At 39.3% G+C, this 22,014-nt stretch overlaps 1 protein-coding gene across 6 annotated transcripts in view; it reads right to left on the bottom strand.

Moving 5' to 3' along the window:
* Nucleotides 1–22,014, bottom strand: part of ZEB1 (zinc finger E-box binding homeobox 1) — a 190,146-nt gene that overhangs the window by 99,601 nt on the left and 68,531 nt on the right. The window lies entirely within an intron of this gene.

Raw genomic sequence — 22,014 nt, 5'->3', positions numbered from 1 at the left:
TGACTGAGGGCTTCAAGACAACAGGCTTTGCCCAGCCATAACATCTTTCTGGAAGACTGGTCTTACGACTTTAAAACATGCTGGTCAGTAGCGGGGAGGGGGAGGGGGAGGGGAAAAAGCCGAGAACTCTATACTAGAGTAACCAAGCTAGCTACAGAAAGGCTGGCTAGTATGTAGTTCAAATACATACCCATGGCACAAAGTAAAAACAGGGTTATCAGGGTCAGTGTCTGTATCTGAGGGAACCAGATGTGGTCACTTGAAGTCATATGGGTGGAAATATTGTGACCTGGGTTGGGGCAATGACTGATTCATCCATTTATTTAAAACGTTTATTGAGCATTTGTCATAGGTCTGACACTATAGTTAAGAAAATGAATAAATCAATTTATATCACCAAGGATCTCACGAGTAGGGTAGACTAACATCTTAAATAAATAAGTTACAAAACATCACGATGGGCGTACTTGATATAAACATGTATGACCTGGTAGAAAGCAAAGAGAGAAGAAGAGGATGGACAATGGGGCAGGTTTCTAGAGATGAAAATGCTTTAAGCAAGGAGATGATAATGTCTAAGCTTTCTTTGCTAAGCTGGTTCTTAATGGATAAACCACGTAGATAAAAAAAGAGAGATGAAGGTCATTTCAGAAAGTGGCAAAAGGAACTGCTTCTTTCAGACAAATTCCACCAAGCTACTCCTAAATTAGGGAAACTGCAGAAGACTGAAAGCCTTAAGTTATATACAGTATACCCAGTTTTGCTAGAGGACGGAAGGTTGAATTAAGGTGCAAATGCTACACTTAAAATGTAAGAATGTGCTTCCAGCAATATAACTTGAAATCATTGTGGGTTAATAATAACACACAGTTGCCCCAACCCACTCACGTCTGGCCCCTCTCAATAAAAGCCATGAGCGTACCCACATTCTTTGAAGGTGCCCGGGCACTCCAGGACAATACTCCTCCATCTTCTAGACCCCCTGCACAACTGCCTAGCCCCTGGGCTGGTCAAGTTTTCCCAACCATCCTCAGGGTTCTCGCCACCATCCATGCACAGCTTACCCTACCTTGAGTGGCTGGAGCTGTAACCAATCATGATAAGATAGGGATCTTCCCCTTTCTTCCCAAATGGATCCAAGAATGGCAGGAAGTAGTATAACAGATAGCTTTTGTTTTATTCGATATCTGATAAGTCTGTGTCGTTCAGCAAGTGATTGGAAAGAAAAGAACCTGCTCTTAGTTTTGTTTTTAGGAGAAGGAAAATGGTCCTCGTCCAGTGGAAAACAATAGATACAGGGTCAAGAAACAGGCTGGCTGGCTAACAGGATGTTCTGGAAAATGTGAACATTTATGGAATGGACGAAGAGAATGGAGAAGGAACCATCAAAGATGTGGAGAGACTAAGAAGACCACGCCTTGTGGACGGCCAAGAGATTGGAGAAATTCACAGAGGGGCAAGTGAGGCAGGCAGGATTCTGAGTGACTCCCCCGTGTGAACCCCGCCGTGTGCGTGTGGACGGAGATATCACTCCTGTTATAATACGAAGTTACATGATGAATGTGAAGGGGTTTTGCAGATATAATGAGGGTCTCTAACCAGTTGACTCTGTGTTTATCAAGAGATTATCCTGAGTGGGCCTGACTGAATCAGATGAAACCTTTAAAAGAGAGCTTAGGCCTCTGCTGAGCTCAGAAGCTCAGAGATTCAAAGCAGTGGAGACTTTATCTCTTCTGCTGTCCCTGAAGAAGCAAAAAGCCATGTTTTAACTGCCCATGGAAAGGAGCAGCCTTCCTACAAGGACAAGGAAAGGAATTCCGTCAATAATCTGAAAGAGCTTGGAAGACGACCCTGAACTCCACGTGGGAACGTGGCCTGGCCCAGAGAGGCTGTGCCTGGACTCCTGACCCACAGAAACTGTGAGAAAATAAATATGTTCTGTTTAAGCCACGAAATTTGTGGTAATTTATGCAGCAATGGAAGGCTAATCCGTTAAGCGGGGTCCCAGCTTTTCTAAAAGTGAAGGAGAACTGGAATTCAATCTTTAGGCTGCCAGGTCTCTGACACGTTAGAACTTAGGAGGGACTATATCTTCAGCAAAAATATTCAAAGTACAAACCTAGTAGTACAGGTTAGAACCAGCAGGGTCTCCTGGTTCACCCAGGACATTGCAGATCCTGAGGTTGGGACAGCCAGGCTAATCCCACATGGCATCATTTGACAGGCACGAGGCCAAGCTACTGCTCACTTAGCTCGGGTCTGGCTAGCAGACCGGCGGTCACCTGCCGGCAGACTTCATGCCTGTCTTATACACGATTCCGTATATACAGCTCCCGGCCAGCACCAGGCACGTTTCAAACACTCAAGTATTTGTTGAATGAATGAACGACTTTCACACTGGCCAAGATGAAGAAGCAAGTCAAAATATCTGAAGTTTTATGAGGAAAAATTAGTACAAGTCAGCACCACTCTTTGTGACTTCTTAAAAATATCCAATTTAACTCATGGTCAAAGTACGAATAATTTGAGATGTTACAACAGACAGTGATCTAGTCATCACGCAGTAAGCCCACACACATCTGCTGCGCCCGATGCTGGGGTAAGACTCCTATAATTGATGTCTCCGTGTTCATCCTAGCTTTTCTCTCGGCCAGTTTCTACACATCACCCAGAGCAATCTTTTTAAGACAAATCATCTCGTTTCCCTTCCCTGTTCAAAACCTTGTAACGGCTTCTCATTATACCGAGGATAGAAGCCCAAGTCCTCGGTGTGGCTCTCCATCACCTGGCCTCTGTCTCCCCCTCAAGCTTCTTCCCTTGTGCACATGCTACACCCCTGCCTGGAGCCTTCTGCCTTTGCCCACGTCCTCCTCATCCTTCAGACCCCAGCTTAAGCTCCTACTTAAATGTCACTTCTTCAAAGCGCTCCCGATACAAATTCCCTCTTCTGCACATCAGTTATCACACAGCTCGTGTGATTCCCTGCACGACACTGGAAGCTCCATTAGGTCAGAGACTGTGTCTGCTTTGCTCAGAGAAGTACCACCAGTGCTAAGCATATTTAGTACACATATTGTTGAGTCCATAAGAGTAAAGGCCTAGGAGACTAGCAACCACAAATCACGAAGGCTACTGCCACCACCAGTCAGAAGCCCAGAGCCCTACCGTCACTGCAGAACGCGATTCTGAACCTCAGTGTGGGGCGGAGGCAAGCAACCGAGACAACGCCCAGCAGCCCGGCGCTCCGGCAGACGCAGCAGAAGGAGCCTGAAAGCACCACAACTAGAACAGAGAACTTCTCCTTCTGTCTGAACATACTGAGCTAGAAGTTTTAAAATTTAAGAATTCCACTGCTAGGAAAACCAAAGTTTTAAAATCACTGATTTAAGGGATCTAAAATGCTTTTTTCAAAAGATGTTTTTAAGAGTAAGAAGGTATAGAATAACATTTTTAAAAATCTGATTAGTATAAATGGGAAAAAGAATCTAAATTGGGCTTAGAACAACGCTGGTAATTAAACAGGATCACGTCATCTTTCTTTAGCTTAGAACCTGTCAGTGACTGCCCTCCCGACAGAATCCCAGCTCTCACCAAGGCCCGCAAAGGCTGCCCCCTTCACAACCCGGCCCCTATCAGGACTATCCCCGCACCACCTCTGGGCTCTGGCCTCGGAGACTACTTCCCCCGTGAGGCTCTCTGTTCACCACGCTCCCTCCCCAGGAGCGCTCTGGCTCCTCTGTCCTGCAGGATGCCTTCTACTCGCCTTGGCTTAGCCAGCCCTTCCCCTCAAAGGAGCTCCAGAACTCCTACCCGGGTAAGGTTTGGGGTGGCACTCTGGAGGAAGAGAACCCTGGAGACTTGTCTTACAGCTGTGTTTGCAAAAAGACACACACCGTACGTACTTTGATGGTCAGGCTCAGGTGGTATAGTTTTGGGGTCTGAAGGAGAGTCTCGGGGACTAAACTGTCTTCATTCTCTTCTTGGTGCTGACACTGCTTCTACTGGAAAAGTTTGCTGGGCAGCCCAGCCCTGTCCAGGTACTACACACCACTGTGTATTTCCCTCGATCAGAGAACTTACACTGCATTAGGGTTGTCTGTCCACCCGTCTCTTCTGCTAGCTTATGTACCTGCAGGTAAGAGCACAGACTATCTTTTCATGGCTCTAGTACTAAAGTCCTATGTCTTGGCACATAGTAGATGCTCAATTAAAAAAAAAAAATTTTTTTTTTTTTTGACAGAATGAATCAAGTGTTTTATGAAAACCTGTTTGCACAAAGTACCATATTAGGTGTTCAGAGTGGGGAACAGAGATACTGCCTGGTTAAAACTATGAAACATAAAATATTTACAATAGCTTCAAATAAACAAACTACCAGCAAATATGAAATAGATGGTAAAAACTAGAAATTTCTATTAACCAGTATTCCCATACAACTAAATTTCTAAGTGAAACACCTGCTATATAATCAAAGAAGCATTAAAGACATTGCAGTACAGTATATTTTGTTATGATGTGAATTTGACTGAAGAGTGCTGTGCACTGTTAACCTATGAAGAAAATGTGATAACCCACTAATTAACTAGAATACTCAATTTCCTGATATTGCTTTCAGGATCCAGAATAAAACGATGATCCAGATTGATGACTAAATCCAACCTAAACCTCAAACCTCACCAGGTACTTCTGGCTGTGTTTTTAAAACTTGTAAGGGAGGAAGAGGAAGAGGACGAAACACCAAGAAGTGGAAACAGACACAGACTGTGCTGAGAAGAAACGTGACCACGAAGAGACGTGTGCCGAACAGCAAGAATAAGTGAGACTCGGAAAACTTTGAATTCTAGGTTGAGTTTAGTTTTGATTTGCTAGTCAATTAAGGACTATTAACACTCCTAACTTGGGAATGGAAGATATAAAAACATTGCTTAAATAAATGCGTGGCACATGGTAGGTTCTCAAATGTATACGGAACAAATAAATTGAATGTATCAAAGTTTGAGCAGGGCGAGACCGAGGCACGGATCCCAGCACGGAAGATACAGTAAACTAGGTGTGAAAAGATGAGAGTCAGGGCTATGGCAACAGCTGCGGAACTGGACAATAATGGTTTTGCAAATTTTCTAACCGCCCAAACGTTTGCCCTGGAACTGATTTCATTAATCAGAGTAATGCCACAAATAGAAATTTCTAGGCTGTTATGGTACAATCAAGAAAATACCTGCTTCCTAGAATCATGTTATTTGGCACGTATGTGCCGTGTTGCTGGGTCCTTGGATTAACTGTAAAATACGTAACTGAATTCATTCTTTCTATGTACTCCTGTGTTTCTCTCCGGTGCTCTAAAAATAAAATTTAGATACACCTGTAACATCTCCCAGTTTGTAAGGGGCTTTGACTCTTTGGTCAAATAATATATTTTAAAATTTGATTCAATATCCTCTAGGAAAAATGACTAAACAGTTCACAGAGAATTCAAATTCAACATTTTTAATTTCTTGTTTTCCATTTTAAGCAGACTGGTGCGTTACCATCATACAGATAACTCTAAGCTTACAGCAAGACTAGAAAATATACGTCACCACATCATCACGTGAGAATAAGAAATAATATTTTATTTCTTGAATATTTTTCCTTGAATTTGTTTTTCTATTTTAACAGCTTTACTGAAGTATCGTTGACATATAAAAGTTACATGTAGTTAAGCTGTACAGCTTGATGGTTTTTGTTTTATTTATTTTTGGTTGCGTTGGGTTTTCGTTGCTGTGCGCGGGCTTTCTCTAGTTGAGGCGAGCGGGGGCTGCCCTTCGTTGCGGTGCATGGGCTTCTCATTGCGGTGGCTTCTCTTGTTGCGGAGCACGGGCTCTAGGCATGTGGGCTTCAGTAGTTGTGGCACGTGGGCTCAGTAGTTGTGGCTCACGGGCTCTAGCGTGCAGGCTCAGTAGTAGTGGCGCACGGGCTTAGTTGCTCCGCGGCATGTGGGATCTTCCCGGACCAGGGCTCGAACCCACCTCCACTGCATTGGCAGGCGGATTCGTAACCGCTGTGCCACCAGGGAAGTCCCTGATGTTCTGATATATGAGAAGATCACTGCATTCAAGCTGAAGTATCCATCACCTCTACATAGTTACAATTTTGTGCCTGTGTGTGGTAAGATTTAAGACCTAACTTCTCTGCGAATCTCAAGTATACAATACAGTACTGTTAACTATCATACCCATACTGTACATTAGATGTCTAGAACTTATTCGTCTTGCATAATTGAAACTTTGTACCCTTAGACCTCCATCATCCCACTTCCCCCTACCCTCAGCTCCTGGCAAACACCATTCTACTCTCTGCTTCTAGGAGTTTGATGATTTTAGATTCCACATAGATGTGATATTTCCTTATTTTTTAAAACCTGAATAATATTCCATAAATAATATTCTATTTATATATTCCAATGACATTCCATATATGTATGTATTTATAACATTCCATTTATATATGTAAACATTCCGTTGTGTGTATATCACATTTTCTTTATCCATTCACATGCTGAAGAACATTTAGGCTGTTCGCATATCTCAGCTATCGTGAATACTGCCATGTTCAACATGGGAACGTACGGGATCTCTTTGAGATCCTGACTTCATTCCTTTGGGTATATATCCAGAAGCGAGACTGCTAGATCACATGGTAGTTCTATTTTCAAATGTTTAAGCAACCTCCATATGCTTTTCCACAGTGGTTGTACCAATTTATGTTCCCACCAGCAGTGCACAAGGGTTTCCTCTTCCTACATCCTCGCCAACACTTGTGTCTTCTCTTTGTGGTAACTGCCATCTTGACAAGCGTGAAGCGGTATCTCTTGGTTCTGACTTGCATTTCCCTGATGATCAGAGATGATGAGCATCTTTACATATACCTCTCAGCTGTCTGGGTTACTTCTTTTGAAAAGTATCTTTTTAAATTGGGTTATTTGTACTTTTGGTATCGAATTGTATGAATTGATTGCTCACATATTTTGAATATTAACTCTGTACTGGATATGTGGTTTGCAAATATTTTTCCCATTCTGTAGTTTGCCTTTTCATTTTGTTGATTATTTTCCCACTTTCAATAATGGATAGAACATCCAGCAGAAAATTAATAAGGAATGTTTCCTTTGCTGTGCAGAAGCTTTTTAGTTTGACGTAATTCCCCTTGTCTATATTTTGCTTTTGTTGCCTGTACTTTTGGTGTCATAGCTAAAATAATTAGTGCCAAGACTAATGTAAAAGAAGCATTTCTCCTATATTTCTTCTAGGAGTTTTATAGTTTCAGGCCTTACATTTAAGTTTTAATCCATTTCGAGTTGATTTTTGTGAATGGTGTAAGATAGGGGTCCAATTTAATTCTTTTGCATGTAGATATCCAGTTTTCCCAGTACCATGTGTTGAAGAGACTGTCCCCTTTCCCCATTGTGTGTTCTGGGAAACTTTATCAAAGATCAGTTGACTGTAAATGCATAGGTGTATTTCTGGGTTCTCTATTCTCTTCCACTGGTCTAGATGTCTGGTTTTATGCCAGTCCTATACTGATTACTAATTTTGTAACGTAATTTGAAGTCAGGCACTGTGACGCCTCCAGCTTTGTTCTTCTTGTTTGAGGCTGCTTTGGCTATTTGGGGTCTTTTGTGGTTCTATATGAATTTTAGGCTTGTTTTTTCTGTCTGTATAAGAACAAAATCATTGGGATTTTGATAGGGATTGCATTAAATTTGTAGATCACTTTGGGTAGTATAAACATTTTAACAATATTAGTTTTTCCAGTCCATGAATGTTGAATGTCTTTTCACTTATTTGCATCCTTTAAAATTTCTTCCATCTACGCTTTATAATTTTCAGCATATACCTTTAACCCCTTTGGTTAATACCTAGGTATTTTATTCTTTGCATAGCTATATGTGAATGGAATTTTTTTGGTAGTTACTTTTTCAGACAGTTTGTTGTTAGTGTACAGAAATGCAACTGATTTTTTTTAATGCTGATTTTGCATCCTGCAACTTTGAAGAATTTATTGGTTTTAACAGGATTTTTTTGTGGAGCCTTTAGGGTTTTCTACATGTATGATCATGTCATTGCAAAGAGGTAATTTTACTTCTCTTCTGATTTGGATGCCTTTTATTTCTTTTTCTTGCCTGATTACTCTGGTTAGAACCTCTATTACTATATTGTTAGCTATATTGTTCTGAGACTTAGAGGAAAAACTCTGTTTCTTCCCCATTGATTCTGATGTTAGTTCTTTTTTATTCTTCTTCATATATAGCCTTTGTTGTATTGAAGTACATTCCTTCTGTATCTACTTTGTTGAGAGTTTTTAACCATAAAAGGATTTGGATTTTGTCAAAACTTTTTTCTGCATCTACTGAGATTGATCATGTGGTTTTTGTCTTTCATTCTACTAATGTGGTAAACCACACTGGTTGATTTTCATATGTTGAATAATCCTTGCGTCCCAGGGATAAATCTTATTCAGCCATGGTGTATGGTCCTTTTAATGTGCTGTTGAATTCAATCTGCTAGTATCTTGAGGAGTTTGCATCTATGATCATCAGAGATACTGGCCTATAGTTTTCTCTTCTCGTGCTATCTTTGTCTGGCTTTGGAATCAGGGTGATGCTGGTCTCGTAAAATGAGTTTAGGAATATTCTCTCTACTTCTATTTTTTCTGGAAGAGTTTAAGAAGGGTCAGTATTAGTTCTTCTTTGAATGTTCGGTAGCATGCCTTCCGTGAAGCCATCTGGTCCACAGTTTTTCTCTGTTGGCAGGTTATTACTGATTCAATCTCTTTTTTATTGGTCTGTTCAAGCTTTCTATTTCTTCTTGATTCAGTTTTGGTAGGTTGTATGTCTCTAGGAATTTACTGATTTCTTCTAGGTTATCCAGTTGTTGGCATATAATTGTGCCTAACAGTCTCTCATGATTCTTTTTATTTCTCTGTAATGTCTCCTCTTTCATTTCTGATTTTATTTGAATATTCTCTTTTCTTTCCTTAAACTAGCTAAGGGTGGGTCAATTTTGTTTATCTTTTCAAGAAACCAACTCTTACTTTCACTGATTTTGGGGGTAATGTTTTTATATTCTCCACTTCATTTATTTCTGCCCTAATATTTATTATTTCATTCCTTCTGCTAATTTTGGGTGTAGATCGTTCTTCTCTATCTAGGTCCTTGAGTTGTAAAGGTAGAATGTTTACCTGAGATCTCTCTTCTTTACTTTTTTAATTTTTAATTTATTATTATTTTTTTAATGGCTGCGTCGGGTCTTAGTTGCAGCGCCCAGCCTTCTCTCTAGTTGTGGCGTGAGGGCTCCAGAGCATGTGGGCTCTGTATTTGTGGTGTGTGGGCTCACTGAGCTTCTTTAGGACAATTATTTTGCATTCTTTTAGGCATTCTGTGGATCTCCATTCTTTGGGGGTAGGCTAATTGGAAGTCTATTCAGTTCCTTTGGTGGTGTCATGTTTCCCTGATTTTTGGTGTTCCTTGTTTCCTTGCACTGGAGTCTGTGCATTTGAAGAAGCAGTCACATTTTCCAGTTTTCATGAAGAGGCTTCCATAAAGGAAGACCTTCACCTGCAAGAAGGTCTAAAGAGTAGGTGTGTGAGTGCCACTGGAAGGGTGTGCAAGAGTGCACTGCTGCACCAGGTCTAGTTGTACACAGGACATCGAGTGCAGGGGTGTATGGCAGCTCCAGGTTTGGGGGAGGGACCCAGTGGTGCAGCAGCTGAGGTCCTCAGTGGCTGTGAGGGCTGGGGTCCTCAACAGTGATTCCACCCACGTCCAGTAGTGAGTGTCCTTGGCTAGGCAGGGGCTAGGGTTGGCTATGAATGTATGCGTAACCGTTGGGGTCGGCTGCAGGCATGCATGTGGCAGCAGGGGCCAAGGCCAGCTGTGTGCAGTTGTTCTGCTGTAGGGGTCATCCACAGACACACGCTCAGTAGTGGGAGCCAGGATGGTGGCAGGGGCCAGACGAGGTCGTTGAGTGGGTGTGTGTAGTGGCGATGGCCAGCTGAAAGCACCTGTGCGGGGACAGAGTTGCAGAGTGTCTTCGCAGCTGTGAGGACCGACCACTGATGCACGCGTGCCAGTGAACACTGAGGCTGGAAGCGGGAGCTGGGCTGACCATGCTTGGCAATGGAAGCCGGGAGCTAGCTTTGCGTGTGTTACAGTAGTAAAATATAATAATGAGGGCGCTCAGCATGTTTAGTTATTCCAATTTTGGCTTAGAAACCTACATCACAAAGGAGAAACAGATTAAGAGCCTACCGATAAGTATACCTAAAACTAAATTATCTTTTTTCTTTTCCAAATATATGAAATATTCAATTACAACCAATCAAAAGGAACAAAAATATTTAGTCAAGACAGTCTTTAGAACTATGTATTAGTAGTAACCAGTACACCATATTTAAAATCTGGAAAAAAAAATCAGTCCTCAGATAATCACACCTCTACAAAGGACACAAACTATAACAGAGGAAATAACTTCAAACATTTCAACACATTTTTATACCAACAATGGTAAGGTGAAGCAGAAAGCCAATAAGACATTAGCATTTATATCTAAGATTATTACAAATAAGTCCGGCCTTGATTAACAATTAGGTATCTCATGCTCTGAAGCCCTCTTATATTTTTGAGTGTCAGCTTGGGTAGCCCTTAAAACACTGGGTAATTCTAAGTTAACTTTTTCGTTAGTGTTCACAATTGAAGAGAAATTAACACTTGTTGCCAATAATCATTCACAAAGTGTTACGAATCAAAATAACCAATCAATATTAGTGATTCTAGATTATCTCTGAGAAGGCAAAAAGGGCAACAGATATCCCAAATACAGGTTTTACATTCAAATATCAACTTCACTTTTCTATATTCAGAATCCCTCAAACTGTATCTACAAAATTGCTGAAGTGTCAAAGTATTGAGTAAATGGTGAAGGGCTCTCTATCAATGTCAGAAATGCAACCATAAATGGAAGGTAACTGATGATTTAATGAAGTCCAATAAGACGGGACTGTCACTTTTTAAAATAAAAAAATTTTTAACGTACAAGAGAATCTAACTTCTACTTGAGAAAAATTAAAGGTAAGGAAAAAGACGTTAAAAGAGATGTGATCTCACCACCCATCATGACTTTCTGCCCCCCAACCCCGTGAACAGAGACCTTTTTCTACACTATTAGTGTAGCTATACTGGTCCTAGTAGAGTCAACAGCAGCCAGGATTATTAAGGTATCCTTGTCTAATTTATATAATATACATGGGCTGAATACTCCTAGCACTACTTCTCAGAAATGTAATTTCTTTATACACATGTATCACGCCAGCTGTTCTTAAGAACTTTTTTGATATTTAAGTTTCTAGAATTAAGTGAGCAAGGTAAATCAAATCTCTCTTTATAGGACCATGCTGTCTTTTCACAGAAATCATGTTCTCTCTCTTGAATAGTAATTATATTGGAAACACAGACTTTGTAGTCCATTGCTGACACTTCAGCAATGCCGACCAAGTCCAAGTTCTTTGTAAGGATGATGGGGGCAGGCGGAGAGAACAGTAAAATGATTCTGAATGAAAAACAATACAGAACTTATAAAACTGTACTGGCTAAAACCTATGACTCTGTTTCTCAATAATCTTGTTTGAATAAAGCTGACGCACTCATGTTAAGTTTCAGTTCCAATCTTTCATCAATGGTTAAGTGTTATAAAGTATGAACAGTGCTTTTATCATTCTTTGAGATGTGTGCTCAGTCACTGTATCAAAAACTCTAGTTGACAATGCTGCTACTATTTATAACCAAGTGAGGACTGAATTTTTCTTTGCTGAGGGATCTTGAAAGACAGAAGGGAGATAGTTGTGACAGGTAAAGCCTTGGTATAAATGTGATGAAGCCCAATACGATGTCAAGATGACAGGGATATCACGACTCAGATCATCTATATTACAGGCGGGGACGTGCAAACATTCATTCACAACCTCGAGAATCACTGAGTCATCGATGGGGATATGGAATTAGAGAGGTTGCCTTAGTCTCAGGAGCAAATAATTTCATAACTAAAATTAGAATTAAGTATACCCTGTCTCACGTAACAACGCCTCTCACTAATTTTCAAACTTATTTTAAGATAATTACGATTTTATGGGTCCACTGTAGGACAGTGATGCTATATTTTATTATGCCCCGATTAACCTTTTAAAACAAGTAAGGTAAAGACAAAACACTTGATAATCTATCTAATGAGAACACATTTACCCATAATCCACTGTATCAACGTGAACCAAAATTTTGGCAAACACAATGCATTTAAAATTTTTTCTCTAAATTCTCACATTTTCTGTAGAGTTATGATTACCGGTCGATAAGAGAGGAAAAACAAACAACATCTGCTGACCGAAGCTCAATGACTGTGTGCCATGAACTATGCTGGGTGCTTTCAAACATTAGCGCATTTACTTCTGAAAGAGCCAATAAAGTTTTATTATCTCCATGTGACCTATCAAAAAACTGAGGTGCAGAGAGATTAAGTCACCTGCAGAAATCATATCTAGGACTGAAAAGGGTAAAGGGAAGAGAGAAAATAAAAAATGACTCACAGTTTGCTAGTCCTTGGATACACCACTAGGAGGAAAAGGGAGTCTGGGAGGGGCCAGGGGAGGAGCCTGTAGCAATGGACACACTGACGCAGAGCAGGCGACCAATGAAGCTGTTTTAGGGGCAGCTGGAAACACGGACTGGCACAGAGACCAAGACATTTTGCCTGTTCACGTTTATGAATATCAAGCTTAACGACTATAAAATTATAAAGATGTTCAGTCTACAAAGTTAAACTGTAAACAAATCTCAGTTTAAAGATACAAACCATCTCTGTATTCGTAACAGCAGTCAAAAATTTTGCAGGTAGCCTTAAATAGAGGCTGTGTTTCGTCTCTTTCAAACTCTCTGTCCTGAAGGAAAACCCACAGAGGTGCCTGCTGGTGAACGACACTGTCGCTGAGCCCACCAGCCTGCTTCTGCCTCCGCTGCCTCCTCAGCTGCGTCTGTCTGTCCCAGTAAGTTTTGTTTTTGATTTCTACACCAGCACAAGCCCGTGGCCTCTGACTCCTAAAGCAGTGCTTCCCGCCCTCTACACCTGTAATCACAATCCCTGTCCTCTTTTCACTGCACTTGTCAAAAGCACTTTTCCCATCATCTATACACCAACCATCTACAATTCCACCTCCTACGTAAAGTTTTTTGAGGCTAAAGCAAAAGATGCAATTTTTGCTAGACCATTCCAGCAGAATCAAGGGTTTATTACCTGTGAAGCCCAAAATGCACTTACCACTCTATTCTTTGATTTATGCTACTGGTTTAGTTGCTTGCCTATCTTCCATATGCCTATGTTGATGCTGGATGTTTCAGGCTTATGATGGGCAGACATATATTTAACTTCATTTTTACAGGTATTTACCCTGTACAATGTCACGAAAAAATAATGCTTCTAATGTTGTTTATCTTCTATATAATCTAAATATGTAATCTTGTAATTCTGGATAAAAATAAGTGAAATAAAAGAATTCTTGTCCATAATTTAGACTCTGTAACTTTAAAAAATTGTTAGCTATATGACTCTTTAAAAATCTTCTCTTGCAATGTACGGCGAGTCAGCTGACTTTAAGTTGGTTTCTGTCTCTTAGTTATACTTCCAGGATGTAGAAGAGTTTCAACACCTTCACTAGGCTGAGGGCAGGACCCCTGCTTAAACCTTCAGCTTGATGCTTCCTGACAGCTGTTTCAGGATACTTTACAAATCCAGGAAAGACTTTCCTAAGGACTAATACATTTTTGACGGAAGCCAAGGAGATCTAAAATCGACCCAATGAATCCTTAAAATTATATAAGAAGGAGTCTTAAAGAAATGTATTTTGTCCATTTTAAAATAAAAATTCCGCAAGTGGAGTCACCCTACAATGAAAATTTTGGTATTCCCTCCTCTAGCTTTAAAAAGTTAGTTCTTAACTATGTTATTGGACGCTTTATAAAAGTGAACATGTACTTTTTCTCCATCTGCAGAGAAGCTGCAGTGTTACTCCCCCCTTCTCCCCCCGCCCCACAGCTTTTTCACAGTTTTGCTCCTAAAAGGAAGTACAATCTTATTCTAAGTCATGTGGTTTTAAATATAATGAATTCTGGCTGAGGTCTGTGAATGGTTAATTCAAATGTCAGGAAATCTTAATATTGGTTCACTCAGTTTGCAAGGATCCTTATGAATTTAGGCAATCCCCTCCCTCACCCATTACGCCACAGGATAACAGAATGCTCAACTGAAAGAATGTAAAAAAAGGTTGGTTTTATGTTTTAGCTTGGTTATGCAGTTAAATGAAATCAGCAAACTTGAACAAGGAAGAGATCTGGAAAACGAGTGCAGGTGTGACACAAAGCAATATCTTCCATCTTAAATAGGCAAGTACTATGTCACTACCAAATAAAAGAAAGACACTGACAGAGCTCCCTAAAAACCGTAATATTTGGGATTTTGAATTTCTAAATTTTAATTTCCAAAATCTTTTAAAAATAAACTTTACGAGCACTAAAAAGGCAAGAAACCATCACCATGTTAGACATAATAACAATATTCAAAGGAAAAAATTACCAAGTAATAAAGTACTACACTGAGTACAAAATATCAGGCTTTACGGGTGCAGGAAAAGACTATTATGGTCTGCATAAACATGCAGTAGGTTAATTCAGGAATGAAATTCTGTAGTTCCAATCATTGGTACTTCTCAAACTGTGTATATTATGTATTTACTTGGTAAAGTCTTTACTGGAAGTCTGGCCATCTTTGATACGTCTATACGATCATTCTAACAAGCTCCTATCTCCCTCTATCCAATTCTTTGTTAAGTGGCTGGAGTACACAGGTGCGCACACACAATCACTGTCAAATTAGGCTCATCTTGCACAACTTTTCAATGTCTGTAAGTCAGCCTTTTAAAAACAATCCCTATCCTGGCACTGGGAAAAGGAATGAAGAGCCAAGAATGCAGCAGAAATCTCTGCTTTTTTCTCTTGTTATTTTCTGTTGCAGGATCAGCTACAGAAATTGGGAGATCCAGTGCAATGAAAATGCAGGGACCCCTGTCTGCAAAGTATTTGAAGACGGCGACAGTGGAGCACTCAGCCCAGGGCACGGCCCCTCAGCGTGCTTGGCCCCTGCGACCTTGCCCTCGCTTCGCACCCTCGCCCAGTCTACTGCTGAAGACTCACCTCCTCTCCAGTCAGCCCCTCTGCCCTCACCTCTTCCCGCCACCACGAGGCTGACTGGCAGACCACGTTCTCTCTCTGTGCTGCTTCCGCCTTCAGACCAAAATCACAAAAGGAGAGAGGCAAAGGGCAAGGTCCACGGTTTAAGGTCAAATGGTCTGTGAGTGATTTTAATTGTAACCTACACTTTATAGGATAAGAACAGGATATAATAGATGCATAAAAAGATCAACTCACTAGACAAACTATACAAAGTGCAAAGTAATACTTGAAAGCAAGCAGATGTAAACTTAAAATGTGGTCAAATATATATATTTTTTTCCCCTACGAAGGTAAACCGCTCAGGTTGAGGTATGCATTTTGCTTTTAACCAGAGTATTAATCAGTTAACAGCATTTAAAAAAATATTCTCAAGGCCACAAAGTTGGTAACATTTTTAGTAAATTAATACTTGCATAGATAAGTGCTCTGTACAGACAAGTAAAAAAATGTATAAGGGCAGATAAACAGAAGCCTACATTTATTATTAACAAAAAATACCCGTTTATCCCTTCTGAAACAAGAAAGAGAATCACTATAATAAAACAGACTTTAAGAAGAGTGAAAAATGAAACGGTTGTGGAAAAGGGTACACACAGCAATCAGAGAGGCAATGATTCACTGTATTACCACACAGCCTTCAACTATAACCGCGATCATAACATGAATTTGTTATCCCAAACACATTGTTTCTGTTCTGAAAAAGAATGAGTTTTACTATTTTTAAGTGTCCAAAAGGATAATATACTGGATCTTTCATAGCTTAGGTGGAAATTTAATACAGTAAATTCAGACCAATCTGTCCATAGTCAACACTTCCATATTTTATCCCTTAAAGACTTTGTGAATTTTCAGCAGTAATTTGCCTTTCATATTTTCTCCATCTATTTTAAAAGGTACTTTTATTATTTCAGAAAAGAAGACTTCTGCAAAAACATGACAGTTTCAACCATTACCATATCATCAGCATTATCAATCTGTGTTCCTAATTAAAGCAAAGCATAAAAGCTGTTAAGAAGTATCTGAAGTATTTTTCTGAAATTTTAAAATAAGTTTCATGAAAGCAAAGCTGAATATGTAATATAAATAACAGGCCAGCAAACAATCTTGAATGCCCGCAATACTGGTGACCTTTTACAGGAAGCAGTGTAAGAAAGAGTCTGTAGCATGCTGTTTCTGTTATTTTGTCAGATCTAGCAGATTACTAGTCTACTCTTACTTTCAAAAATGATTTTTTATATTAGTCTCAGAAATAATGCCATTTTAAATGCAAAAAACAGAAAGGAAAGTCATCTTAATTTTACACAAATAATTCCTCTCTAATTTACAAAAGAGTAATTTTGGTGTTTAAAATAGCAGAAGAAATTAGTTCCAACTCCTTGGAAGAAGATCATTATTTGTCACTATGGTATAACCTGGTAAAGAAAGAGTCATGAGGGCCTTGCCTGGTGGTCCAGTGGTAAAGAATCTGCCTTCCAATGAGGGGACACGGGTTCGATCCCTGGTTGGGGAACTAAGATCGATCCCACATGCTGTGAGGCAACTATGCCTGCACGCCACAACTACTGAGCCCACACGCTGCAACGAACGAACCCACAAAGAAGACCCCACGTGTCGTGTCACAACTAAGACCTGACACAGCCAAAAATAAATAAATTTTTTTTAAAAAGTCATGAAATTACCCTTAATGCATGCAATTCAAACATCACTAATTTTTAACTCTTTCGGGGGTAAAGTAAAGCTATTCTGTTATTAGTTAAGTGTAGCGGTTCTCAAGGTCCAGTCCCTGGAACAAGAGCATCAGCACCGCCTGGGAACCTGTGAGAAGTTTCTTGGAAATTCTGGGGCCCCACCCCAGACCTACTAAGTCAGAGACGATGGGGGAAGGGCCCTCAATGTTTGTTTGAACAAGTCCTCTGGGTGACTCTGGTACAGCTGAAGCTTAAGAACCAGTGGTTGAATGTTTTCAGAACGGATTATAAGGTGTTTGAGATAAAACTGTCCAAATCTCGGAGGAAAGATGACGTGAAGACAGGAGATGGTCAACTATAAGCCAAGGAGAAAGGCCTCAGAGTAAACAACCCTGCCCACACCGTGACCTCCCAACTTCTTGTCTCTAGAACTGTGAGAAAATTTTCTGTTGTTTAAGCCACCCAGTCTCTGGTACAGTACTTTGTTTTGGCAGCTCTAACTAACTTAGTGCATAACATTAAAAAATGTTACTTTGGTGGGAAAAAAAAACTGTCCAAATTTCATGTATGGTTTATGGATGAAGTGCCCCTAGACCACATGAATAGTGTAAGTGCAACTTAGAAGAAACAAGAAATCAATTTTACAAGTACATTAAATCTACTCTCTTCAGCAATGATGTAATCAAACTGTAAGAGAGAGCAATTATGACTGAATACAGTGTCTTGGTCAATAACAGGTAGGAAATTTTTTAAAAGCCACCCAAAATGCTTTATGTAACAGCTGTATAATATATCTTATGCAATGAGAAGTACTAAATGCGCAATACTACTGAGCTGGCACCAGGTACAAAGTGCAACAGAGGAAAGAGAAAGCAATATGCCTGTTCCTTAAGGACCCTGGGAAGAAAGGCATCCATCTGAACACATAGTTATCTTTCTTCGCTTTGAAATCAATTCCTGCATAAAATAGGTCCTCTGATCACATCAATTGGCATAAATAATATTTCCATGTTTTAAATTATTCAAAATGTATTTTCTCTTGAATATAAACAAGTCTTTCTGTTTCGCTTACAAAATACATATTCAAAGCATCAGGGTCTTTTTAAAATTTCCTTCTGATTTTTCGTCTTTTCCTCTTTTGTCTTCCTGACTAACATCTTTCTTGATAAACCAAAAAGTCATTTTCATCCATATTTTCTTATTGGTTTTGAAGCTCATGATATGTCTATATGGTCACTGTTCCCTCACTTATTACTCTTCCTTCCTCCACACGTATCCGAATAAAGAACTTTCTAGCATAAATCAAGTCAGTGAAGCACATCTACTTTTTTCAGATCCCTGAACAAAAAAAAGTTCCTAAAAGAGGCCACTGAGAAGCACAGGAACCCTCCTCTAATTAAACACCTAGGGCAGTTCTTCTGGCTCTGGCATCAGAAAATAATAAATTTGTATACAGTATGACAATTCACTGTTATAACATTATAGAATACAATTGATAATTTTTAAGAAGAAAATTAGCGCTTCTGATTCCCAAAACAAAACATTTTACATTATACGACCTAAACTCTCTAAAAAGTGCACTTCTAGTAATTTTATTGGACTACCGTCTGAATCTAACAAATGTTTTCACAAAAGCAGCAAAAGACAGAAATTTATAGGGAAGAAGCATTTCTTTAAAAATAAACATTATTCCATCTGAGACTTGAATATGCTTAAGCTCTAGAATAAGAATTTTAAAAATTAATTCTTTAGTTCTATCAAATCATTTAAGCTGCCAAAAAACTGAATATCAGAAACCCATGGTGTCTTTCTCCCTCCCTCTCTCTCTCTCTGTCTGTCTGTCTCGGACTCTGTCTCTCTGTCTCTCTCTCTCTCTCACACACACACACGCACGATCCTAATTACAGGACAGGAATACAGAATAAGTACTTAATACAGGCAAGATTTTGAAAAAGTATTAACTAAGTGTATATTATAATAGCAATAGCAATAACTGTTACTGATAATCGATAAAGGTTAGTGTTCACTGAATATCAGGCTATACATTTAGTACTTTACAAACATTCTCTCTGATCCTGATGACAAGTCTGCAAACTCAGTACTGCTATTCCAATTTTACGTAGAAAGAAACTAAATCACCCTCTAAAATCAAGTTTTCATTGCAATTTGCCTAAATTACATAGCTAGTAAAGTAGTAAAACTGATAATTGAAGATGAAATGACTAATTCCAAAGCCTGCTCTTTTCTCTACAGGCTACTACTGCTTTCTCCATAGGCTAGACTGTATTTATCACATATACTTTATGTATATACTTATATGATATTATTATATTTGTATTGCATTACATTTTTCCAAATAATTTATTGGGATTTATGGTGGCTAAGATAAATAAGAACCCCAAAAGTATGTATTAAAGAAAACTCCAGAATGTTTTTTCAAAGTTTGGCCTTAAATCCAATCTTCTCTGTTCTAAATTTTGATCCATAAGAAGTTGCTCCTGGCAGAGAAAGACAAAATGCAGTGGCAGTTCTGTACTTCCTGTGTTGAAGTGTTTTGAGTATTACGGAAAGTTTCATCTTCAACAGACTCAGGATTGGGCATTTTATGCTTTTTCATTTCTTGTAAGCCAAACTTTTTACAAAAGGGCGCTAGAAACCAATCAGAAGAAACAGTAACAGAGTTCAGATGAAACAAAAGACACAGCAATCATTCCAAAGTTGGGAGAGACTTCAGCCACCACCTAGCAGTGGCCCAACACTTGCTTCACAAGTGAGAAAGCTCAGAGCCAGAGGAGTGACCGGCTGTCCATGGTCCCCACGCGATTAATCAAACACTGCAACACTGGCCTGTCTCAGGACACAAGCCAGTGATGGGTCTACTCACAGTGAGGCTTCCTCGTAAACTGAGCTCATCATTTCAGGAGGACCCTCTCCTTCAACTCAGAAAGTCCTTCTTCCTGATGCTCTATTCTTTTCCTTGGATCACTACTCCTTAGCCACTAAGGATAATACTTTGGAGCAATCTTGGACAAATGTTTATTTTATATTTCATATCCTTTTTATCCTACATTTATGGGAAGAGAAATCCTACTGCTTATATTTATACTTTCTTTTCCATTCTTACTGCCACCTCACTGGACAGCAACCTCTAACAGGAGGAGAATACTTTATTACTAATGAACATCAGCATTCAAAGAAATTGACAGATTTTCCATTCTCTTGGACTGGAAGAATTAATGTTAAAATGACCATACTACTCAAAGAAATCTACAAATGTAATATGATCCCTATCAAATCACCCATGACATTTTCCACAAAACTAGAATAATCCTAAAATTCATATGGAACCATAAAAGATCCAGAATTGCCAAAGCAATCCTGAAGAAAAAGAACAAAGCAGGAGGCATAACCTTCCCAGACTTCAGACAATATTACAAAGCTACAGTAATCAAAACAGCATGGTACTGGTACAAAAAGAGACATATGGATCAATGGAAGAGTACAGAGAGCCCAGAAATAAACCCACACATCTATGGTCAATAATCTTCGACAAAGGAGACAAGAATATACAACAGGAAAAAGACAGTCTCTCAGCAAGTGGTGTTGGAAAAGTTGGACAGCTGCATGTAAATCAATGAAGTTGGAACAAACCCTCATCACACCATATATAAAAATACACTCAAAATGGCTTAAAGACTTAAACATAAGATGTGATACCATAAAACTCCTAGAAGAGATCACAGGCAAAACATTCTCTGACATAAACTGTACCAATGTTTTCTTAGGTCAGTCTCCCGAGGCAATAGAAATAAAAATGAAAATAAACGAATGGGACATAATCAAACTTACAAGCTTTTGCACAGCAAAGGAAGCCATAAACAAAACGAAACAACCATCTACAGAATGGGAGAAAATAATTGCAAATCATACGACTGACAAGGGCTTAATTTCCAAAATGTACTAACAGCTCATACAACTCAACAACAACAAAAACCAACCTAAACGAAAACTGGGCAGAAGACCTAAAGAGACATTTCTCCAAAGAAGACACACAGATGACCAACAGGCATGTGAAAAGCTGCTCAACATCACTAATTATTAGAGAAATGCAAATCAAAACCTCAATGAGGTACCACCTCACACTGGTCAGAACGCCCATCATTAAAAAGTCTACAAATAACAAATGCTGGAGAGGGTGTGAAGAAAAGGGAACCCTCCTACACTGCTGGTGGGAATGGAAGTTGGTGTAGTCACTGTGGAAAACAGTATGGCGGTTCCTCAGAAAACTAAAAATAGAATTAGCATATGATCCAGCAATCCCACTCCTGGGCATATATCTGGAGAAAACTATAATTCAAAAAGATACATGCACCCCAATGTTTATAGCAGCACTATTCACAACAGCCAAGACATGGAAACAACCTAAATGTCCATCAACAGATGAATGGATAAAGATGTGGCACATATATACAATGGAATACGACTCAGCCATAAAAAAGAATGAAATAATGTCATTTGCAGCAAGCAACATGGATGTAACTAGAGATTATCATACTAAGTGAAGTAAGTCATAAAGACAAATACCATGTATCACTTGTATGTGGAATCTAAAATATGACACAAATGAACCCATCTATGAAACACAAACAGAATCGGGGACATAAAGAATAGACTTGTGGTTGCCAAGGCAGAGGCGGGTGAGAGAGGGATGGATTGGGAATTTGGGATTAGCAGATGCAAACTGGTATATATAGAATGGATAAACAATAATGTCCTACTATATAGCACAGGGAGCTATATTCAATATCCTGTGATAAACCATAATGGAAAAGAATATGAAAAAGAATATATATATATGTGTAACTGAGTCACTTTGCTGTACAGCAGTAATTAACACAGCATTGTAAATCAACTATACTTCAGTAAAAAATAAACAAAACACTCCAAAACCAAAAATGAACATCAGCAATATTATTAGTCATCTACAAAGATAATGATGAAACATGCAAAAATGGA

Source organism: Monodon monoceros, unplaced genomic scaffold, assembly GCF_005190385.1.
Source record: "Monodon monoceros isolate NGI ecotype Baffin Bay Population unplaced genomic scaffold, NGI_Narwhal_1 Super_Scaffold_21, whole genome shotgun sequence".
NCBI lineage: Eukaryota > Metazoa > Chordata > Mammalia > Artiodactyla > Monodontidae > Monodon > Monodon monoceros.
The sequence above is the reverse complement of the archived record's forward strand: the minus strand, read 5'-3'. Positions and strand labels throughout refer to the sequence as shown.